The sequence below is a fragment of the Lithobates pipiens genome, unplaced genomic scaffold (genome assembly GCF_037356315.1).
Source record: "Lithobates pipiens isolate NorthernLeopardFrog02 unplaced genomic scaffold, aLitPip1_a1.2 Scaffold_28, whole genome shotgun sequence".
Taxonomy (NCBI): Eukaryota; Metazoa; Chordata; class Amphibia; order Anura; family Ranidae; genus Lithobates; species Lithobates pipiens.
In genome coordinates, this window is record NW_027507789.1 from 54,502,297 (window position 1) to 54,514,982 (window position 12,686).

The window sequence follows — 12,686 nt, forward strand, 5'->3', positions numbered from 1 at the left end:
TGTTACAAATCTCTCGAAGGTCCATTTATTTTTGGGCTGGAAGTTGCAAGGATGCGAGGGAAAGGAAGAAGCTTGGCTTCAACACAGTTAACCTTAGATGGAGTTTCTAAATGGAAAATGATGATCAAATGCATGGAAAAAGGCAGAAGACCCTACAAATTTATGTTCTGATTTTTGAATAGGTTGAAACCATTTTTATTTTACCTTCCCCATTGAAATACCTCCCTTATGTTGAAATACAAACAGCCTGGTGTCAATATAGAAGGCAAATCCCCCACCCCCCCCAAAAAAAAAAAAAAAAACATTGATTAGCTTTGGAGAGCATTTCTTATGATTTGGTCATTAATAATAAATTATCCATGTGAATTGTTGGACCCAGTTGCCCTTTACAATTAGTCTGTTATGAAAGAATTGTAACTTTACAAATTTCTAGCTGCCTGGCTGTCAGCTTTGGCTTAAAGTCCATGTGCAGTTTAATTTATGCAGATTTGGGCTTTTAAATAAACGTGCATACTAAAGGCTAGTACACAATACTATTTTTTTTTAAAACTGATAGCTCAGATAGGAGCTGCTGTACTAAGAATCTTATGTTAGTACAATGATCTCCCCTGCTGAGCTATTATGTTCTGACAGGAGGATGGCCCCCCTGCCAGAACACTCCGGTCAATGCTTTCAGCCATTGGCAGACTTTTCGGTCATGAGTCTTCGACAGAAGAAAGCTGGCTTCTGGTGAACAGGATGCCATACACAGGGGCCAAATGTCATCCAGTTTCTATTGAACTGGGTGATGCTGGCTGACATTTGGCCCATGTGTACTAAGCTTAATGTCCCCTCCTTCCTTACTAAAGCCTCTTTAAATGTTTATGTTAATACTTTAATTATATTCCATTTTCTGACCAATTCAATGGAATCATTCTTTTCCCCTCTGGCAGGGGACTGTAGGTGGGCCTTCCTCCTGGATTGAGCGGACCTCACATGATGAGATATGAGTGCCACTTAGCCCAGAAGTGTTGAGCCCTGGCAGCATGAGGGTTCCCCAGAGGGCAGGTTTATGACCACCTGGGCTCACAAAAAATGTGTTCAAAGATGCTGCTGGAAGGAAGTACTGTGGTTGACAGTACATTGCCTACAATCTTAAGCTAACAATCCGACGTTAGTACAGCGATCTCCCCTGCTGAGCTATTCTGTTCTGACATTCCAGGCAATGCTCTGTCATTGGTTGAGAGCACTTATTGGGAGTTGGTCGGCACACATTTTTCGGTCACAAGTTTCAGCAGAAGCATAAACAAAGCATACCCCTCTTAAGCGTGTACTTGTCTCACTCAAGAGCACTAAGTAACTTATCTGCTGCTTTGTTCCCTTTGCTAGCTGCATGAATCACTTGTGCCCAGTTTTTGACACTAAGAAAAAAAAAAAAAGTGACGGGAAGGGATTTCCAGCAGATTGACATCCTCAGCTCTGTCCCTGTGGGCTGTTTGGAGGGGAGTGCCTTCCCTCCAATCAGCTGTCAGAGCTCTCCTCACTAAATTCTGCATAGTGTAACTGCAGCTCTCCACCCCTTTTTTCTCAACTTCAAAACAAGCTTTAAAATTCAGCACTTTGAATGGATGTAGAGAAGAAAGAGCTGCAGAGTCAGAAACCATGAATCAGACCGAGACAGAGGTATAGTTAAATCACACTTGTTTAATAATAAAAGTAAGTAGAACAAATGTAGTCAAAACATAGCCAAAGTTAGGCAACCAGAACGGATAGGCAGATAAGGCAGAAAATCAGGAAGCCAGGGATCAGAAAGCAGGATCTGGAGCCAGAAGGAATGTCAGCCAAGCAAGTCTTTAACAGGAACGCAGGAGATAGTCTCTGTGATGTTGACCAAGGTGAAGGCATAGATCCTCTGGGCTTGATGGCTTAAGCAAGCAGGATATCAACAGGTGAGCAGCATCAATAAACAGGCCTGCAGCCCCAGAGTCGATTAAAGCCTGTATCTCGACGGACGACTCAGCCCAAGGAAGGGTAACCGAAACCAGGGGCTTATCCTTCTGGACAACTGGGGACAAAACAACGCCACCTAAGGACTGTCCGTGACAGGACCTCAAGGTTCGGGCGTTCCCTGGATGGGTAGGACAAAACTTCAAAAAGTGACCTACTTGGCCACAATAAAGCACAATCTCACCCTCCGCCTTAGGGTCCTTTCATCCTCAGAGAGACGCGTGAAGCCCAAGTGCATGGGTTTATCTTCACTGACCGACTCGGTACCAGGAGGCATGGGAGGTAAGGGAGGCAAGGTTGGGACTACAAAGCTTGGAGACAAATGTATAGGAGGCTTCCGCAAGCGCTCCTTAAAAGAGAGCCTTTCTCTGAGTCTGGAGTCAATGAGGATGTCAAAATGTGATCAACTTCTCCAGCTCAGTGGGTTTATCTGAGGCTGCTATCTCATCCTTGATGGTATCTGATAGACCATGAGAAGAAGTAGCCACAAGGGCAAACAACCTCTGCTGCATATGGAATACAATGGCGTAATTGGCAACAGTTCTCATACTCTGATGGACATGAGGCGCTTGGTAGCAGAAGCTGAGTGTGTGGGAATAAATACCCTTTTAAAAGAAGCCACAAACTCAGGGTAATTCAAGACAAGAGGTTTTTGCGTCTCCCATAGAGGGTTTGCCAAGGCTCTCTCAGAAAGCAAAGATATCAAAACCTACTTTGCTTATATCCGTGGGAAACACCAGGGGGCAGCATCTCAAAGTATGTCTCAACCTGGTTGAGAAACCCTCTGCATTGGACTGGATCGCCCCTAAATTGCTGGGGAAGTGGAGTGGAACCAAATATACCTCTTATAGATGTAATACACAAGGTGGGTGCCTGCACAGAGACTGGAGCAGCAGCAGGGATGGCCTGCAACACAGGTTGTACCGGAGAAGCCACAGTGGGAGATTTCAGGTGAGCCGTGTGACTCAGGAGCGTTTGTAATGCCATGATAAACTGATCCATGCGATTATCCTGCTTATCCAATCTGGAAAATATACTGCCAACAAGTGGATTGACTGCATCTTCTGAATTCATGGCCTTTGCCTACTGTCTGAAACCATGAACCAGACTGAGATAGAAGTACAGTTAAATCACACTTGTTAATAAAAGTAAAGAGAACAAACATAGTCAAAAAATAGCCAAAGTTCGGTAACAGGAACGGATAGTCAGATAAGGCAGAAAGTCAGGAAGCCAGGGATCAGCAAGCAAGATCTGGAGCCAGAAGGAATCTCATCCAAGCAAGTTTTTTAACAGCAACACAGGAGATCTGTGATGTTGACCAAGGTGAAGGCAGAGATCCTCTGGGCTTGACGGCTTAAGTAGGCAGGACTGACAAACAGGATATCATCAACAGATGAGTCACTGTGGATAGATAGGAGCTGGCAATTAGCCGACAGCTGAGTGGCCAGCTCAGAGAAGGAAGGGCTGAGCCAAGCCATGCCATGTAGATAGACAGGTACAGTTTGTTTGATCTCTGTGGACCACCTGAGGATAGTCACTTCACTGGGTATATGTAAGGGTTTACAACCACTTTAAGTTAAAAAAATCTTACCTACTCAATGGGAATATGAATAACTATGCAGTCAATGTCAGAATTATTTTTTATGGTCACTAACTCACTAAGCAGTATGGGCAATCTCGTCTTTTTATTATACAGCTAATGGAAAACAAAATGTTTTTCAAGAAGATTTGTAGAGACAGCTAAAATCTATGTACTAAAGAATTTCAGAACATACACATTGTCAACAGTGCAATCATGGTCTGTACAAAACATTTTCTGTTATCTTGATTTTTACATAAATCAAAGCCTAAACTTCCATTTGTCTGTAGTAGATGTGCATTTACCCAGTTCCCCCTTAGATGTATACGCGGTTATGTTAACTTGGAAAATAATTTGTTCCCTTCCATGTTTCTGAAAAAGTCAATCTGACATCTCTTGAATTTAAATAAATTGTCCTGTTAGAAGAGCTTTACCTTCAGCAATGTATTTTTATAAATCATTTTCCTGGTTATAATAAATGATAAACAGAGCATAGCATTTTCTTTACACTCAGCAAGACCAGTACCATACCGGTCCTATTGGATAATGCCATGATGAAAGCCTACAGTCAGCAAAGTGAAAGGCTGTGCACACGCTGACTGCCATGCCTAAAGCTGGCCGTATACCAGCAGGATTTCATTCGAACATTGAAAATTCAGAAAAATTGTTTATCAGAGCATTTAATCTTGCCATCACCCAGTCAACTAATTTCATTTGAAGTCCTTAAATATCGTCCAAACCTGCTACTTGAATGTAATCCCAGACTGATTACCATATTATGGATGATTGTTCCCCAACTAAAGTCACATTCACAGTTAAAATTTTGTTCATTTGAGAATTTTTCCCATCGCTACAGATTAAAATGAATGCCGATTTCACCCCACTAACCAATGGAAAATTGAACAAATGTTCCCGAATTTTTTTTTTTTATGAAATTATATTAATCTATGGCCAGCTAAAAGTAGCTTTTTTTAGTTTGACACGCAGGAATTGGTTTACTAAAACTAGAGAGTGTAAAATCAGGTGCAGCTCTGCAGAGAAACAAACCTGCTTCCAGGTTTTATTGCAAGCTGAAGTTAGAAGCCGATTGGCTACAATGCACAGCTGCACCAGATTTTACACTCCAGTTTTAGTAAATTAACCCCACTGATCACAATAAAATAAAACAATCATCAGTAAAGTATTTGGTAAAATTCTAACCCAATTAATTGCAGTTTACAGGTTAAAATGCTGCTGACTCCTGCTCTCCCAATGCTGCTTCCCTGAAATTCCATTCTTCACAGGAAAGAGTTAGATTGATTGTAAAGGTTCGTTTTTTTTTTAAATATAACAAACATGCCATACTTACCTCCTCTTTGCAAGGGTTTTGCACAGAGCGGCCCCGATCCTCCTTTCCTGGAGTCTCCAGGTGGCGCACCTGACTCCTCCTCTTTTCGAGTGCCCCCACGGAGCTCCACTTTCAGGTGCGCTCCTGAGTCCTGCTGCTGCATATTTGACACAGACAGCAGGACTCTGCCCCACCCCCCGCACCATTGGATTTGATTGACAGCAGTGGGAGCCAATGGCTCCTGCTGCTATCAATCTATCCAATGAGGACCTGAGACGAGCTGCTGGGCTTGTCCTCATTGCTGGGATGATTGGGCTTAACCAGAGCATAGGGAGGTTTTTCACCTTAATGCATAGAATGCATTAAAGTGAATAACTTTGAGGGTTGACAGTTAACAGTTGAAAGTACAATGAGGCTGTTTGTTTCTATTGATGCACATAGTGTGGAGAGACAAAGATCTAGTCCCTGCATGCAAGGGTGTCTCCATAGGATGCTGCAAGAGAAAGAAGTGACCCTGAAACAGGAAACCTGGGGTAGTGATCATGGCACCAGCTTAAATTGGAACATAGGCATTGGGCAATGATTAAAAGATAAACAATCTGCATACTAACTAAGCGATTACAAATCTGAGGGTTTATTATAATTTTAAGGTAGCCTCCAAATGAGAGTGCTCCATTTACCAAGGTCTCACTAAAGGCTGCACCACAAACTATGCTGAAATTTGTACTCAAAGTGTATCTAAACCCAAGAACAAAAGTTCAATGTATTGCAGCTCGCCAGCTGGGAATAAGCTGGCAGAGGCTGCCCTAGGGCACTTTCACACGGGCTGTTGGGTCAGGTCCGCCTGTCAGTTTTTCATGCGGACCTGATCGGACTCTCCAGTCTCCATGGAGCATTGAATGTCAGCAGACACATGTCCATTCACACTCGCCGCCATCCGATCCTGCCTGCAAAAACCAGGCGGATGGTGGTCCAATTTTCCATCTGGAGCATCTGACTGGATAGAATCAGATGAAAACTGACAAGTGGTCTGTTCACATTCGATTTCCCCATAGAGGAAACAGGACTGTGTCCGTGTCCACTCTGCACAGCGGAGCGAACACATACCTGTCATCTGCCTGTTCAGAGGGGATCAGCAGAGAGATCCCCCACTGAGCAAGCAGAATCCCCTGCACGGAGGCGTCTATGTAAAGGGGCCTATGTTTTCTTTGTTCAGACTATGTATATGTTCTGCAAATCCAGTATCCTAGAAATCAACTTCCTGTGTACTGAACTGAAATCTCAAACAATGACATCTTTTTAAGCCATTTTCTATGAATATAAATAAGTATAGCCAAAGCTATATTGGCTATATTTTTCCTATGGATCACAGACGTGCAGTTCGTTCTGCACTCCTGTCACCTGTTTTCAGCCTACAGTGAATTGAAGCCCACTGCCGATTGAAACCACAGAGCCAGTCCAGGCTCTGAAAAAAATCCCGACCATATGCATCGCTCAGTTCTTAGTGCAGAGACGGTGGGGGACAGATTCAGCATCAGATCAATGCTGCATCCACCTTTTCTAAATTCCAATATTCTCTTTTACAACTCCGAGTCTCTATGTAATAGAGATGATGGGGAGGATGAAATGTTTGTAGTTCAAATAAAGAGAGCAGCCTAGGGTAACATTGCTGCTCTTTCATAGATATAGTACAGTGGGTGAGCCTTGGACTGGAAGTATGTTACTGACATTAAAAAAGGAAACTAATGCGGACACACCATTTAAGATTTCGGAAGCAGATAATATATTACATTTTCGTTTTTTGGGGTTTGGATATGCTTTAACAATTGAATACAAATTGTTCAAAGTACATTCAAAATGACCTACACATGTACAGACAGCTGCTACTAACAAGGTTGATGAGGCCAACATGGACTAGTGACCCAAGACCAGTTGTGGAGTATGTAGCAGGCTCTGTCCAGAAGTGACGGTATCTACTGTAACAGGATTATACACAGTATATTTTAGTAATGAATAATTACTCTTTTATTTATCATGACATGAAGAACAATCAAATGCAGTAACCCATGGAAACTAGGTTCACCTTCATTATGCTAAACTGCTGTGAGCTCATTCCTTGTTGGATGCTTTGTGTTATTGAAAATAACGTCCATCTGCATCATGTATTTTAAGGGTCAGACCAATTAAAACAGATTCTTGTTTGGTTATCTGCTGGGGGAATGGATCACCCAACAGCTTCATGTAGACATTTATGTATTTGGGTACCTAGATCCATACAAATGATGTAGTCATTACCAAGAAGTCTCACTGTGCCTGCTCAATTGCTCATTAATGCTGCAATATCGATTTGGAAGAAATTGGATTGAGAATTCTTTTGCTACCAGGGGGTTGAGGAGAGATTTCATGGTGGGATGATTAGAAGGTTGGAGTCCTCAAAAGACATGAGAAGCTAAAAAGGTCATTTAACTCCCCAGTATTTGGCCATAAGCAAGTGAGAGGACTTAAAACACATTTATTTTCAATAAGACCCCTCTATCTACCTTATGAATTCTAAATGGTAAGGTAGTTGGATTTGTGTTTTTTTTATTTTAACCTACTGACACAAAACACCTACCTTGACTGGAGAATTTGCTACTCCAGGACTTCCCTTGAAAGGCATGTGACCAAAAGGCCTTGGCATAAGAAGATGATCAGAGTCTAGACTAGCTAATGCAGCCCATAAATGACTTGATTTTCTTTCCTTCCACCTTGGGCGTAAGGAAAGAAAATTGCTCAGTTCTTGAAATATGCATTTTGTTTTGATCTTCGGAGATTTGGATGTATACAAATCTCTGAATGGATATAGTAATGAATGTCAATGAATCTATAAAAAATGTTAATGAAATTAACAAAATCATTTGTTTCATTCAGATGATGTCACAAGATTTGATAGTGGTTCGAGCCCATGGGGAAATTAGATGTACATGACAACAGTCGATATTGTCCTATCAGCTCATGCAGTTTCTCTTGGTGGGTTAGACTAGCTTCTGAAAACATCAAATCTGTCCGATTCCTGTATATATAGCAGTCTTCCAGGAAAACTGCAAAAAAGATTTTTCAAATCCAACCGGCTAATGAATATATAAAATGAAGGCCAAAGATATGGAACCAAGTCCAAAAATGAATGGGGTCCAACATAGCGAATATGACGAAACAAAATTCTTCAGTGAACGGATGCATCTGAAACAGACGAAATGAAAATTTCCATTGTGCACATGTCTACTTGATTCCCCAATCAACATACTCGGTGTTGATGGGGAAATTACCTCCAGCAGTGCTGTTGTGTTCTGCCGGGGGGGGGGGGGGGCTTCCTGGCCAGCAGAACACAATGATTACTGCTAGCAGCTATAGCCATCAGCAGTGATCAAATGTAAAAACCCGACAGGCTGGTTGTACTCAAGTTGATCAATGGATTGATTTGGGTACAATAAGCCTGCCCATACATGGATCAGATGTCAGCCATTCCCTGCTGAATTTAAGGCAGCATTATAGACAGGGAAATTAGGGAAGTTGCTTTAAAAAGATGTCCTTTACGATGAAGCCGGTTGTGTCAGAAAATACCAGTACCAGTCAAACTCTTCTAAGTGAAGAAAATACTACAATCTGGGTTAAAGCTAAATGGAAATATGTATTTACTGCCACATGTAGCTCTATCCCGCCATGTATAAAATGTCATTTGAAGACCAACTATGGTGAGGCGTTCTTGAACATACAGAGCAATACCTTGTCTGGTGACTGCATTGACATTATGATCTTCAAACACAAAAACAAACAGGTTGCTGTATTCTGATTCTCTAACAGGTCATGGATGTTGTCAGTGGGCACATCGACTATGATTCAACAGCAGTCCACAAAAAACAGGAACTTCCCCTAGGAACAGGGAAAGGACCCAATGTTGAGAATCCACACACATACAATCCAATGAAAGCACCAAACAAACATCCAAAAGTCCAAGTATCTTAATAAAAATAAAAAATAAAACATATCTTCTGCTATAATTTGATAATTAAAAACCTTTAACTCTTGAACGCCTGTTTGATGCCCTCATTGAACTGTATGGTTATGATCTCCGAAGCTGAGTAGACATGTCGTCTTGTGAAAGTAAATGGGCTGTTCCCTATATTATACATACTCTGCATGTTTTCTATATTATACGTACTCTTCATGTTCACTATATTATATGTATTCTTCATGTTCTCTATATTACACATACTCTATAAGTCTCCCTTCATGATGTCAACGTAATGTCCCTTTGAATAGGTGACTACAGGAAAAACAATACAGATGTAACTAACAGTTCAAGCGACATGTCCAGCCTGTTGTGACATGTTGTTCCCTACATTGAATTTGAAGTCTCTTTTGCAGCTTTCTTTTTTAAAATGACAGTTATTTTTCGAATTCTGGCACACCATACACCTCAACCTTGGTGAAGAATTCATAACATGCCTAGCCTCGAAGCAATCACCCATTGGTACCACCTACTATGAATGTCCCTCCCAACGTGTGCAACTTTACCTGTTACACACGTTTGCAGAAATCGTCATTCCTATGGAGAAAGGATGTTATACACAAAACCAAACAAAAAAATAAAATAAAAAATAAAAACACACCACAACAAACAAACAAAAAAAAATGAAAAAACACAGGTTGCAAAAACAAATTCAACATTCTGCAAAATCTCTTTAACTAGCTCTTCAACTGGAACAGGTCATGCTGTGATCTCCATACCATGCAGATGATACTTAAAAAGATTACATTGCTTGTGAACATCGCCTAATGTCTGACCACCCTGAGAGCTTGAGGCTATTCCCGTCTATACAATCAGTCAGTATATATATTTTCAGATTCTACGTCGAGCAGGGACAGATTTCTCCTGCGCCTGTGCAAAAGGTGTTTTAATAATAGTGACCTTTTGTTGTCGCTGCACGTCGTCCGATCCTTTACGTTCGTTAATATGTAATACAAAGTTTGTGTGTGCTGCAGGAACACATGGTATACTCTATGTTTATACACAATTCAGCTGTACCGCTATGACAGATGGTGCTGGTAGTAATATTGTAAGATACGACAAAATTTTGCAACACATCGGGGATATGACATTTTAAAAAGACTGGAATCCCAATGCTCTGGTTCTGCTGTGGCTTTGATGCTGATTGACATAAAGAATTATGCTGTAACATGGCAAAGGCATAAAATGTACTCCACGGCACACGGCTGCACATTCTTTTTTTATTATGACATATTAAGTCGCCAATACTACAGTGGACGGTCCTGGACACACAGACTCATTATGTTCTTGTTAACCCACCGTACGATAAGCGCCTTTAAATGTTGTGTTGCTGCCATCCCTCTGTGTGACTAAGTTACATTGTATGGATGTTGTACTATATTTAGGGATGAATGTGCCATTGCAGTAAAGGTGCACAGGGGTTGTAAAATAATGACACAAATTATGCATTGCACTCGACAATTTTTTTTTTTTCCGTTGAGCTCGAACTGTGTTTTTGAAAATATAAGAAACCCGATTATATATTTAAAAAAAAAATGTTTTTTTGTCTCTGCTTAGCGAGTGTGTGCGATGGTGCCACAAGCTATAAATCGAACTGTTGTGGGTACGTGTTGATGCACATTTGGTGCCGTATTGCCGGAGAACAGGCAAGGCAGGGCTGTGTGCTGCCTTTACAGGAAGTTATTGTGTCTTAAAATGTTTACAAGGACCGGTTGACGGGAAAAAATATGACTCTTAGCCTCCCCTTTAGCTTTATACACTTTTAACGATGTAACACATCCACCCACCTACTGCATAGAGCTGTAAACATGTAGACAACACAAGGGAAGCTATTCCATCATTGATAAGCAATTGTAGGCAACAGCTGTACAGTGGTTCATGCATGCACATGTGCTCCCCATCTCTGAGCATAGACACCGCTTCTCTACACAGACACCAGCACATCCAGGCAAAAGCTCCCTCCCTGCGCCAGCACACATAGTCCTACCTTTTCGGTCTCCTGTCTTTGGGAAGGAGGGGTGGGGGAGTCCTACAGTTTAGGGGGCTGGAGGACAGCAGTTGCATTCAAAGGCAAGCTTAGCGAGCTCCACTTTCCCATTCATTCCATGCTGCGCTCCGGTGTGTCAGAATGAGCATCCAGCTCTTGTCTGGGCAGGGGGACTGGGAAAGATGTGTGAGACAGAAGAAGCCAGGATCCAATCCCCTCTCCTGTTCTCCCCTGCTGGAGACTCAGGGAATGCACAAGGAAAGGAGCAAGATGTTAGACTTGCTTACTGCTCACTGAGCTGGGCTGGAGGAGGCCACTGAATCCTGGAGGGGTGGGGGGGGGGGGGGGGATCTGATTCCCAGGAAATCTCTCAACTAGCACAAACTACAGGGATCAGCTGTGTAGCGTTCCCCCCTCCCTTGCTTGCCCGTTAACTCTTACATTGGCTGTAGCGTTGTCTTGAATAGAGCAAGGATGTTTTGTGATGAATTAGAAGAGCGGAGCGTGGTACATCAGCATGCAGCTGGCCCCTGTGGAGATGACTTGGTTAAGTGTTGCCTTTTTTGATCGCGTCAGGTGGGGGCCATTGCATTTTTTATTAGCCTCTTCCCCACCCAAAGCCAATTTTTTTTAATGCAAAATCCAGGGGCTACCATTATTCTATTACTAGTCATAGGAGGGGATAATGGCACCATGCCCAATAATGGCTAAGAAGATGAAAGAGAATGGTGCACCTAGTTAGGATATTTGGCAGATATATATAAATAAAACTATAAATAAATATATATATATATATATATATATATATATATATATATATATATATATATATATATATATATATATATATATATATATACACACACACACACACAAATAAAACTATATATATATCATATATATATATATATATATATATATATATATATATATATATACACACACATACAATATAGATAGATATATATATATATATATACATAAAAATGATTATATATATATATATATATAGTTTAATTTTAAAGGCTGCTCTACGTTATATATTAATTTTAGTGCGGAGCTGTGGCAGAGTAGACAAAGTAGAATATATATATAAAATCTATTATATATATATATATATATATATATATATATATATATATATATATATATATATATATATATATATATATATATGTGTGTAAACATTTAAAAAAATAATAAATATATATTGTTTTATTTTAAAGGCTGCTCTACATTATATAATAGTTTTAGTGTGGAGCTATGCCAGAGTAGACTAAGTAACAGGTTGTCCTCATAGGAGGAACAATAAGTGTCCTGTGTAAGAAGAGACTAAAAAGGCGCTGTCTTTATCTGACGTGCAATGCTCAAGAGAAACAAACCATATACACATGAAAAAAAAAATTAAACCATATAAATATGAAAAGATTAGTATGCTGTCTCTTTAAATCACAGTGCCTATGAAATCTCCTAGTGCAAATTGTTATTAAGTGCACAGTAATAATTAAATTGTGCTATTTACGCAAACATAAGTAGAATCACTGTCATAAATGGAGACTGCATCAAATCTATCTGAAAGTTATATATATATATATATGTCCATAATTTAACCTCTTGCTTACCGGGCACTTAAATCACACTCCTGCCCAGAACAATTTTCAGCTTTCAGCGCTGTCACAATTTGAAAGACAATTGCGCAGTTATACAACACTGTACTCAAATTCAATTTGTATCATTTTTTTTCCCACAAATGGAGCTT

The 12,686-nt window shown here is 40.6% G+C and overlaps 1 protein-coding gene across 2 annotated transcripts in view; it reads right to left on the minus strand.

Annotated features, from left to right (window-relative positions):
* The window catches only part of CDH22 (cadherin 22), a 604,297-nt gene extending 593,105 nt beyond the window's left edge, over window positions 1-11,192 (minus strand). Inside the window, exon 1 of one of the 2 annotated variants that reach the window (XM_077459248.1) lies at window positions 10,928-11,190. The gene's annotated coding sequence lies outside the window, so the exon portion shown is untranslated. Of the gene's footprint in view, window positions 1-10,927 lie in introns of both variants that reach the window. The other variant, XM_077459250.1, reaches the window with a different exon arrangement.
* Between the last annotated feature and the right edge of the window lie 1,494 nt (window positions 11,193-12,686).